Source organism: Ornithodoros turicata, chromosome 4, assembly GCF_037126465.1.
Source record: "Ornithodoros turicata isolate Travis chromosome 4, ASM3712646v1, whole genome shotgun sequence".
Taxonomy (NCBI): domain Eukaryota; kingdom Metazoa; phylum Arthropoda; class Arachnida; order Ixodida; family Argasidae; genus Ornithodoros; species Ornithodoros turicata.
The window spans coordinates 32,053,519-32,065,498 of NC_088204.1; the positions used below are offsets into that span (position 1 = coordinate 32,053,519).

At 47.6% G+C, this 11,980-nt stretch overlaps 2 long non-coding RNA genes across 2 annotated transcripts; both read left to right on the forward strand.

The window, feature by feature from the left end:
• The first annotated feature begins 4,872 nt into the window (after positions 1 to 4,872).
• LOC135392942 (uncharacterized) lies at positions 4,873 to 6,337 on the forward strand. Its single transcript, XR_010422322.1, has 3 exons — positions 4,873 to 5,496; positions 5,558 to 5,814; positions 5,879 to 6,337. It is a non-coding gene; the product is annotated as an uncharacterized LOC135392942 (long non-coding RNA).
• A 1,053-nt stretch (positions 6,338 to 7,390) lies between these two features.
• On the forward strand, positions 7,391 to 8,356 carry LOC135392943 (uncharacterized). The gene is made up of 2 exons (XR_010422323.1): positions 7,391 to 7,702; positions 8,176 to 8,356. It is a non-coding gene; the product is annotated as an uncharacterized LOC135392943 (long non-coding RNA).
• Positions 8,357 to 11,980: the final 3,624 nt, after the last annotated feature.

An 11,980-nucleotide genomic window follows, 5' to 3' on the forward strand; every position in this document is an offset into this window, starting at 1 on the left:
ACGTTTCTTTCGCGTACAATAAATCGCGATACGACTTCGTCTTACCCGTGGACGTGAAAGCCGTGGAATTGGACCCTCGGCTCGCGCAAGCGCTCGACGCCTCGCTAGCGTCCCGCGAAGCAGGTCGTGCGGTGAAACCCCCCAAATTGAGCGAACGCGAAGCCACCTCCATCTTATTGGAGCACGCCGCAGCCGACGTCGCTTTCGGCGACGTCACTCTGAATTCGGAAACCACGTCCCTACGGAACACACTCAACAAGTATTTCCAGACGCACAAGCTGGACGCCTCGCTAGAATTCGCGGATAACGTGTACTCTCTGAAAACACCGAAAGGGTTGCACGTACCGGAACCCTTTGTCAAGCTGCTACATCTCACAGCCGTCGAGGGACATGAAGAAACGCTACGCGTCTCTCTCCCCATAGCGCGTCAATTTTCTTTCACGATCAAGACGAAAATTCCTCGATCTTTGCAAGTACATCTGCCTCCCGGCTATTATGCGACGCCGCAAGCACTTCTAAATGCGATTAATCAGCGCGTAGGCGAACGCGCGCGCTTCAGCTTCGACGGAACCGAACAGAAATGTAAAATTCGGCTTTCCGAGGGCACCTCCACCCTAAGACTTTCCGAGTACCTTGCCGTGCTTTTGGGCTTCGAATCGCGTACCGTGTTCACGGGGGATGAGGATGCTACGAGCTCCGTCGAGGTACTCCTGGAACCCCCGTTTCACAACATAATCGTGTACACGGATATCGTGGAACCCACGTACGTGGGGAGCGGGAAAAAACCGATATTAAAAATACTACCCTTTTATTACGAGAAAGACAAGCACGTCGTCACCTACACGTTAGATAACATCCAGTATTTTAACCTGTCTCAATTCGAAATTCCTTCAGTGACGATCGTTCTCGCGGACGAAACGGGAAGACGTTTGCCGTTGCGGTCCAAAGGCAGAACCAATCTAACGTTGCATTTCAAATATGTACCGTAATTCCCCCAAAATAATTCCCGTGTACACGGGACCCCTTTTCCAACGAGGGGGCGGTGTGTTGAGCAACATATCCAAGTTTATCGTTCCCATCTGGCAGCAAATAAAACCGATCGCCAAGAGAACGTTGAAGCGCTTGGCGCGGAATTTGGCCGATGGCGAAGGAATATCGCGCGCAGTAAAAAAGACGGCCATAGCAACGGGGAGAGACGTGCTGGATTCCATGGAGGGCTCTGGAAACAACAATGGGAAGAAACGCCGCAAACGACAACAAAAGGCGCCGACACACGACGCACCTGCAGATATCTTTGGTACGCCGTGAAGGTCACACATCCGCTGCGCGCGCTCCGTCATGACGTCAACGAAAGGAAAAATACAGACGCCGATCTGTCTAACGAGTGATGTGATGATATTCGAACCCCCTTCCATTCAATACGGCGTGGAAGATACTTCGTACCAACTTTTTTATCCGGTCAACGGAGTAAATAATTCCGTGATCGAGTTTTGTATTCAAAATTTGCAAAGGGCACACTTGGATCTCTACGGCAGTTTCGTGTCTTTGACCGTGCGCATTGTTCGCGACGACGGGGAAGAAATGGACGAGAAAGATGTCGTTTTCCCAATAAACCACCTGTTGAGCGGCATGTTTAAGACGGTCACCGTTTATGCGAACAACAAGCTCGTCAGTTCCAACGAGTTGTACGCCTACAGGAGTATTTTGGACGTCGTGCTTCATTCCACGCCCGCGGCTCAAGAAACAGTGCACGCGGCTGGACTCTATGTCGAGGACGACGAACATTTAAAGGACGATTACGACGTCTCGTCTCGCGGTCCGAAACAACGTTACGAAGCGACGAAGGGTGGAAAATACTTTAACCTGGTCGGTCAGATCAATACCGACCTGTTTCAACAGCCGCGCCTGATGGTACCTGCCGTCGAAATTCGCGTCGTTTTCCTATTAAACAACGACGAATTTAAACTCGTATCGGTCCCCAGAGACAAGAAAACGTACAATTACGAGGTGGACATTAAAGAAATGACGTTACACTTGAAAAAGGTGACGCTGGCACCTTCCCTATTTTTGGAATACGAGCGGCGGCTTCAGACCACGCCGGCTATCTACGTGTTACGCGGATTGGAAACCAAGGTGCGGAGCTTGAGTGCCGGGAGCTTGGACGCTCACTTTGAAAACGTTTACCCCGAAAGGGTACCTTCCAAATTATGCGTCGCCCTGCTCGCCACGTCCGACTTTCTCGGCGACATCCAATCGAACCCCTACAAATTCCGCCATTACGACCTGTCTCATTCGATGCTCTCCGTGGACGGTCAGCAAGTGCGAGCCGAGTACGACTTTCAGAACGATCTCGTCAAAATTCCCTACTTTAACTTCTTGCAAGAACTGGGAGAGAAACATTTCAAGTATAGCTACGAGCGATTTAAAACGAACGGGTTCCTTCTCTACTTTAACTTGGACGTGGACAAGTGTTCTTCTCCTTCGCATTTGAACGAGTGGCGAAAAGGAAACGTTCGCCTGCAATTACGCTTCGCTAAAGCCCTTCCACACGCGGTCACCGTCCTCTTGATTTCCGAGTGTCCCAAGCTCATGTACGTCGACAAGGACCGTACGGTCACCTTCCCATAAGAAAAGATGTACGAGAGCGACATCTTGGAACTCGTGTCCCTGAACCCCCTCGCTTCCTCCATGCTGAGAGGCATTTGCGCTTCCAACGAAGCCTTCGTTTTACGCAAGCCCGGTTATTTAATCATCAATACGGAAGAGCGAAGAAGACGCGGGCAGCACTGGGTGCTCTACCTGAAAAACTACGACGGGTCTTCCGTGTTTTTCGACAGCTACGGACTTCCCCCCATCGAAGCAAACCTTCGAAGGACTTTACCTGTAGTGGACGAGTATAACGACAAGTGTATTCAATCGCCTTTTTCGCCTTACTGCGGGCTTTTTTGTATCTACGTAGCCACGCGCATGTCGAAACGCTACAGCTTGAAAAGTTGTGTATCCATGTTTTCCTGTAACCTCGAAGAGAATGACGAAACAATAAAACGTCTCCTCGTGAGCGAACTCGTTTCGTAAAAAAATAGTCTATTTATTTTTTCACGACATACACAAGACCCTTGCGAGACGATCTTCCAACGTGCTGACCCGACGCTCACCGCCGTCGTCGCCGGTCTGCACCGTGACGTCGAGGGATGTGTGGAGAAGCCAGTAGCGACGGACGATAGGTCGGTTGAAACCCGCGTTGATGAGACACGGGTCGACTGTCTCTCCTCGTCTATACTTCTCCAGCAGCTCGAGCTTGTAATCTACGAAACGCTTCATTTTCTTCGCAATCTTCCCACTGACGGTGAACAGACGTAAGGGTATCGTCTTGAGAATCGAGCGAAAGTCTCCCTCGCAGCTATCGCCGTGAATATAATCGCGTAATCGCAGCAAGTCCCGATACATTCGCGTTTGCACAAAGGTGGCAAACCTCTGCTCGGGCGTCATCATGACTGAGACGGAATGAGAGTAGACAACCTTTTTTTATTTCTCGTTACACACGAATTAGGCTCCAGCTTTGGTTTCGTAGCCGGGAAGGCAGCCCAAATACGGACGAAGGCTCGAGTCTAACCAATGGCTGGGGTTTCTCGACCAGAGTCCACCGCAGCGACAGGTAGTCAGTTGATCGCCGATTCGCAAAAAGAAGGTCTTTGGAGGAGGCTTGAAGGTTAGGACCAGGGGTAGATCTCCCGTCAGTAGCCATTCGTAATCTGCAACGAAAGGAGTGTGAGAAACGCATGTTTTTATATCTCAAACACACACGCACGTACAATCTTCTTCAGTCACAGAGTGACACTGATGGTCCATCTTCTCCATCTTCCTTCAATAGTCGAAGTCCTTCGCAACGTACGTCGAACGGTACCGTCCGACAGCCGAGAAACGGGCGAATCAATCGGTCCGTCCAATGCTTTTGCTCTGGAAAAAAATGTGAACGATTATAGAACGTATTAAAAAATAACGAGGAAGCGTACCTTTGGACCACAATCCACCGCAATTGGTGCAGAAGAAGCGGGCCCTGCCAATCTCCCGAAATATGTGAGGCGGGAAAAAACCGACTTCACGCGCAGCAAAAGTGTTGTACACTGGAAACGAAACTCTTCAAACATTTCGACGATGATGATGACGTCATGGGTATTACTTACGAGGATCTACCAAGCTGATCATGATGGAATGACGATCGAACGTTCGCTTCGACATTTATAGTAAAGCTTTGCCTCTCACTCTCTATGACGTCATTGAACGTGTTTAAACATGTTAAGACGTGTTTGAACATGTTTGGACATGGGCGGCGAAGTCGCCCCTGGACACACTCGTTCCTCTCTCTTCCTCTTTATGACGTCATTGAACGTGTCTGAACATGTTGGGACGTGTTTAGACACAGGCGTCGAAGTCGCCCCTGGACACACTCGTTCCTCTCTCTTCCTCTTATGACGTCATTGAACGTGTCTGAACATGTTTGGACGTGTTTGAACATGTTGTGACGTCACTGAACATGTCTGAACATGTTTGGACGTGTTTGAACATGTTGTGACGTGTGTAGACACGAACCCCGCAATACGAAAAACGTCACGCAGTACGAATTAGATTGGTGGTTAGTGTGTCGCGCCCAGTGTAGAAGGATCCTGGGTTCGAATCCCACTCTGGGACGGTTACACAGGATGTGACAGCGGGTCGTCTCTCTCTCTCTCTCTCTCTCTCCGTCTTTGTAGTCCTTGAACGTGTCTGGTCTCGAACCCCCTGTGTCTCCCCTCCTCCTCCTCCTCCTCGCACGATATTGGAGGAACAAAGGGCGGCATCTTGTCACAGACGCAAAGTGGCGGATTTACGTAATCGATGGATATGACGTGAATGGGGTTAGTGCGAGCGTGAGAACCCTGTACTATAAGATGGTCATCCCCTGTACCCCCCTTGTCCACTATTCTCGAATCAAGAGTCCCGAGAAAATGCTGCATACGTTCCAGACGATTTTGGACCTTCTGGTCCACATTCGTCCGCCGTTTGGTAAGTTTTTCTCTATCTCTTCTTGTTTAGAAATAGTTATTTTTCTAATACCTAACGTTCCTCTGTAGGTTTCACTGTGACACACATTGTGCAGCTATTTTTCCAGCTGATCCCCGGTGCGGGGGGAGATGTGCCCCGCTTGGATATGGAGACGTTTTTGCAAGCGTTCGCCATCGTAGACGAAGAAGACATTGAGACGGCCACCACAGAAGTGCTCATGGCGTGCTACGGCAGGGAGTGGCGCGAAATCGCTGTGCAGCGGGGACTAGAGGGGGAGCTCTTTTTCAGAGTGCCCCGAAGCTTAGAGGAGCATACTTTACCGCTAGAAGGTACTGCTCCTTTAAGCTTCGGGGAAGCAGAGCACCTCCTCTACTCCCTGGTGCACCAGTGGAACAGAGCGAGTGCAGCGGGTTGGAGAGAACTCGCTGAACGCTGGATGGCGAGTCAAATACCGTGAGTGTTTTCGATTGTGGTTTTTGTTCGTAGAATCCTTATTCTGGTTCTTTATTACTAGATTGGATCCCTGGGTTCTTATAGAAGACCATGAAGCACCCATGTAAACACGTCAGCCAATAAACGCATATCGTCTTTCGCATCACGCGACTCTCTCTCTCTCTCTCTCTCTCTCTGTCTGCCCCAATACAATAGGAGAATAGGAAACCACAGATCCTGCGTATAAAAGCGAGCGTGGGATAGACCGCAGTTAAAGATGATGATGTCGACGATGTCACCACCACCACCACCACAACGTTCGGTCTGCTTGCGCCGGAGGTAAGTGCATTTGTATGTGTTTAGATCGATGTTTGATTAATGCCTCCTTTTCTCTATTTGCTAGGTACACACAGGAGAATTATTTCAAATTGGGGGGAGGGACTTCATGCCTAACATGAGGTCCGATTAGGCTCCGCGAAGTTCAAAATTAGGGGGAGCATCGCCCGCATTATTCAAAATTCGGGGAGGGCGTGAATTCATGGCCAATATGAATTCTGATTAGGTTTAATGGGGAATTGTGGGGCGTCCCCCGCACCAGTCAAAATTGGGAATGGGTAAGGGAGTTCATGTCAAACATGAATTCTGATTAGGTGTAATTGGGAAGATTTGGGGGGTACATTTTAATCTGGCCTTATTCAAAATTGAACTCCTTCTTTCATTTTTCGTTAGATTATTCCAAAACGGGGGGGAGAATTCGTGCATAACACGAATTTCATTAGCGACCATGCTGATTATACAAAATTAAGGAGTTCTTAAAGGGAGAATTATTTCAAATTGGGGTTAAATTAAAACCTTCTTTCATTTTTCGTTTGGTTGACATCGTCGACATCCTATGCGATATTGCAATGGCGTGGTGTCCAAAGTACAGACGCCATCAGCGCAATGACAGGAGGAGGAGACGGTTGATCGAAAACCCACGAGGGGCATTCATCCACGACGAGAGTCGTTTCGTGGAGCAAAATGTGAGTCGAGTGGTTCTGCTGTGAGAGGGGCATTCATCCTCGACGCGAGGCATTTCGTGGACCAAAATGTAAGTTGACCGTCTCTGCTGTGAGAGTGTATTCTATGTATGACATTGTTTTTCAGGAACCGCTGTCGTCGCATATCATGCAGCACAGGAAACGCCGTCCAGCAACCTCCCCGTTAGGCCAAACTGCCTTCCTGTATAGCAGTAGGACCCCTCCTTGTACAGCATTGGGGCAAGGAAGACCGCGAGCGCCTTTGTGAATCGAGTGACCGTGGAACAAAGAGCAGGCATCTATCGACCAAGTCCTTTGTATGTATTCAATAAAGATGTTTCAGTGAAAGAACACACAGAGTCTCGTCAAAGTTATTCGGACTGTTTAATGCGTTGCATGTCAATAACCAAGCGGTATTTCAATAAATCAGTAACAAAGTTGACGATGTAGACTGCTTGCAAATGTCGCTGCTTCCGCAGGGCGTGCTTAATATGAGCGACGGCACGAGCGAGAAGGTCCACGATGTCTGCAGCGATGTAGTTGAATTCTGCGTTGGCCAAGCTCACAAATTCGCTCATTAGTCCCAGGGGCCCGTCAGGAACCGTTATGCAGACGTTCTTGTAACGGGCGTAAATTCGACGCACCATCTCCTGCAGCGGCCCCGGCGAGATCTCTCCTATATTACCAAAGCCTACCATGTCTATCACGTAGCGAAAAGCAGTGATGACGAGCTCGTTGCGTGGACTTTCGCCGTTGAAACATTCCTTCTCCACTTCTTCCCAAGAAGCGTGGGTACGGGAACAATTTTGTAAAGAGTGGTAGCTGAACATCTTCACGTAGTGATGACGCGAGCGCGGTGCGCCCTGCCTTTATACAGATAAACGCGCGCGCGCGCAAAGAACGGAGAATGAAAGCGAAACTGAAAAGCCACCCGTCGCCGCTAGGAGCGCGCGCGCAGCAGCAGAGAGCCGAAACCGAAAACACCCGCGGCCGGCGCAGGGGGCGCTAGGAGCGCGCGCGCGCGCATGCGCGGACGGGTGGAGCAGAGGGCGCGCGCGCGTCGCCTCTCTCAGTTTCTCTCGGACCGTCGCGGAAGACGGACGTGCGCTCCGCGCGCTCGCTCAGTTGCTGGCTGGATCTCGTAGGGAGCAGACGTATGTTCTCCGCGCTCGCTCAGTTTCTGCCTGGAAGTTGCCGCGGGGGAAAAGGTGAGTGATTTGACGCGCTCCTTTTCTCGTATGTTTGTCGTGTTTAGCGGTGACCGCGCTCGTGTTAAGCCTTTTCTCGCATGTTTAGACTTGTTTTGCGGTGTCCAAGCCTGTTGACGCATGTTTAGCGATGTGTGGTTCCCGCCTTGTGTTAGCTGCATAGTGTTGTGGTTAGGGCTAAGCGATCGCCCCCCGTAAGCCTCTTTCCTCGTATGTTTGCCGTGTTTAGCGGTGACCGCGCTCGTGTTAAGCCTTTTCTCGCATGTTTAGCGATGTGTGGTTCCCGCCTTGTGTTAGCTGCGTAGTGTTGTGGTTAGGCCTAAGCGATCGCCCCCGTGAGCCTTTTTCCCCGATGTGTACTGTTTTCTGTTTAGCAGTAGCGGTTAGACCTTTTCTCTCGCATGCCTAGACTTGTTTAGCAGTGCTGCCATTTTTACCTGCCGCTAGTATCTTGTTCTGTCTTTCTCGTCTAGAGCTATGACGGTGGCGGCATCTGGTGTGATGCCTTGCAACTACGTGGCCACCTGTCGTCGATCTCTGCAACTGCTGGGTGCAAACTACCAACATGGCGGGCGCTGGTCACTCGGGTGTTGCGGAGCGGCTTCTTCGCCGCGGCATCGTTGATTTTCGAATAAATTGTTTCTCTCCACTCTATCTCTATCTTTTCATTTTATTTTCTACCTATTTTTTTATTTTTTATCAGCTCAACTAGCCCACAACTCACACAGTGGTCTGGACACGTCCTAGATGCACCCCAATTAGTGTAATGACTCCCTGGTGGGTCCTAATTACTGGGGGGGGTCCCAATTAGCTCTAATTGCTCATTAATGGCGTCCAGGCCACTGTGAGAGTTGTGGGCCAGTTGAGCTGATCCCATACTACTCTTGTGGTATTGGAAGTGGTTAATATGCTCAATTTTTCTTGGATTTCTCACTCATCTGGAAAGTGTCCTTAGCGAGGCCCAAAACAGGACGAAATAGCCCCGCGAATGGGGTCCGTTTGACTGGTCAAATGTGGAACAAGCGGGAATATTTTAACCTTGGCACATTATTTGGACCCTGCTCTCTCGTTCTGCACCACAAAAACCTGTCCAGCTGCAATATTGTGCCCACTAGTCTACTTACTTCCCGGTATGGTTTACGTCATTCTTAGAAACTTTGACCCGGCGTAAATTCTGAGCGGGCAAATATTTTCGAGTAAATCTTGGACACATGCCTTTTCCTGTCGTAAGGAATGGGTGGTAATCTTTTGAACCGAAATTGTGGGGGGTCGAGCGCACCCATTGGATCATTTCGCCTGGAATGACCCACCTATCAACACATGTTAAGTGGTTTGGTTTAAAAATGGTGAGAGCTACGGTGTGTAGCAAATGATGTTCACATTTACCCGTTCTGCTCTATAGTATTGTTGCAATATATATGGGTGCAAAGAAATTAAAGGAAAACAAAGTGAATTCACTTCTGTATAATGATTGCTGCGCAGAAGCACGGCACCGTGTTTTTCTTGGATGTATAGCGAACATGCATTCCTTTCTTTTTTGGTTCGCGCCGGTCGACTGGTGATATCGTATTACATTCAGAACGAAGGCCTATTGTTTCGCGTTTGCATACATGTGTGTGCCGTCTTTTGATGATGGTAGGATAATTATTGACCTGAGGAATAATATGGATTTATGTGGTTGTGAAAATAGACTTTGTGTTTGTGAGTGTGAAAATGTGAGTGTGTGTCTGTGTGTGTGTGTGCGCACGCACGCGCTTTTCTGCACCAGGGACCCCACTTGACAAGTAAGTGTTATGTGTTTGCCTTTTCGTGTGACACGAGTGATACATTTATGTACTATTGCATGAAACAGTGCTTTAAAAATAATTGTTATCGCGTTTGCATTGTAATCTGTTGGATTAGACGAACGTTTTTAATGGAATTACCACGCGACCCTGGTGAAGTCCTTGTTTTGGGCGGGATATTTTAGGAGTTTGCACGCGGATCCTGTTGCGCTGCATTTGATATGCTTTCCTGAAGCGGTGTACTTTGTTCTTACCGTGTGGTTCACTCCAATTCTATCAGTAGAAGTGAATAGGAGTGTTTTGTTTGTTTGTTAGTATGTGTCTGTCACGCTCGTAGCTGTGTTCAAGCCTCGTTTTCTTGGTAAGAATTCTGACTTTGCAGTATTAAGCTGTCCAAGAAGAAGTGACTTTCTCTCCTCGCTTACAAGATGTGTTTACCCTGGTTCTGTGCTTTCTTTATGCAGGGATAACGCGACTGTGCATGTAGCATTATGCAATAATTATCTGATAGCAGAAATGGGTATCTTTGTCACAGTTTATTAGCATGTGTCTCGTAATTTTATTTTTTTCTCTTATCGGTATGCGAACAAAAGTGCGTGTAATTTTTTGCTGCTCTTTTCTTATTTTCTCTTCTTTTACGCAGAAGAAAGCGTCCTGGTAAAAGCTTAATAGTGTTCTATCAGTGGAAATGGGGTTGCTTGTTTGATTTTGTTGGGTGTTCGATATCTTGATGAAGTAAGTAGTGCTTAATTTTGCAGTCATGGCTTTTTGAGGAGAAATGCTGGTATCTGAGCACGGAGTAGAAATTCCATTATTTCTCTGTTCCCTAAGAAAATTTGTGAGTCGTTTTCCAAGCAGATCGCGTTTAGTTTACGCGAAATAGAAAAATGAAGTTGTGTATGCTCTATGATTTGCTGTTGCAGGCTTAGGCCTTTTCCCCGATGAGCAGTATTTTGTATGCGATGTCGCATCTCTGAACTTGTTCAGTAGTGTCTTTCTTGTTGCAATTTTTACCCTTCGCTAATATCTTGTTGCTGTCATGTTGTGCTAGTCGTTGAGTTTCGTAGCGATAACCGGTGGTTCTCCGATTATTCCTGAGCGGTTCGACCTCACTTAAGGAAATTTGTGTATCCCTGTCCTGCGCTTTCTTTACGTAAGGGCAATGCGACTGTGTATGTGGCGTTATGCAAGAATTATCTGCTGGCAGAAATGGGTGTCTTTTTCTGTGTTTATTAGCATGCACTACTGTTTCTTGCAGTTAGAGCTATTGGAGCGAAAGTGCGCGTAATTTTTCACGGCTCTTTGTTCTTTCACTGCTTTTACTCAGAATGTAGATGAGGGGAAATAGTCAGCATCCAGGTATAGCAGAAGAAAGCTGCTTGGCAAAGGAGAGTTCATGAAAATTGAATTTGTTTGTTTTTTGTAATATGTTGTTGAGTGTCAGTATTCACTTTGCTTGATATGTTGATGGAGTAAGCTGTATGCAGTTATAAGTATTTGTGCAGAAATGCTGGTATGTGAGCGTGGAGGAGAAATTCCAATAAAGCACCTCTCCTTGTGCATTCCTGAGCTGCTGTGTGCACGCGCGCATGTGTGCTTTTTTCCTGGTTTGCGACGTCATCATGGCATGTTGGGGCTTGTTTAGCAGTGTTGCAATTTTATCCGCCGCTATTATCTTGTTGTTATCTTGTGTTAACCGTTGAGTTTCGTAGCGATGTCCGGTGACTCTGCTATTATTCCTGAGCGCTCCGTCTTAAGCCTTTTCCCTTCTTGTTTAAAGGAATTTGTGTGCCCTTGTCTTGTGCTTTCTTTACGAAGGGACAATGCGTCTGTGCATGTAGCATTATGCAAGGATTATCTGATAGCAGACATGAGTGCCTTTTTGTTAGTTTATTAGCATATGCTTCAGTTTTTGGAGCCATAGCAATTCCAGCACAAGTGCGCACAATTTTTGCTGCTGTTTCCTCAAATCACTGCTTTTGCGGAGAAGAAAGTCGCATGGTAAAGCTGAGAAGTGAGTTTCTGTGCTTGTTTGTTAGATGTTGTTAGGAGCTCGGTATGTTGAAGAAGTAAGCTGTTATAGGTATTCGTGCAGAAACGCTTGCATCTGAGCGCAGGATAGGAATTCCTGAAGCACGGCGCCCTCTGTGTAAATTAATTATTTTGGATGTGAGTCTGCTTCACTGCATGACAAGACCCGGTAGGCTGAAATGGGAAGAGAGAAAAAAATTGGAGTGCTTGATTAATGTGATTAATAGCGATCCAAGTAACAGGACAATTATAGTTTCCATAGAAAGTAGAATCCAAGTAACAGGACAATTATAGTTTCCATAGAAAGTAGAATTTTAATAGGCTCATAAAATTATAGTTTTGTAGTAGTTTTTCTAAACTACAATGCAAGATAGAAAATCATTAATATAGTGGGAATGCAATCACATCATATATCTGTTCCCGTAAAGGCGTTCTGTCTTGTGCTTTGTCGTGCGCGAATGGA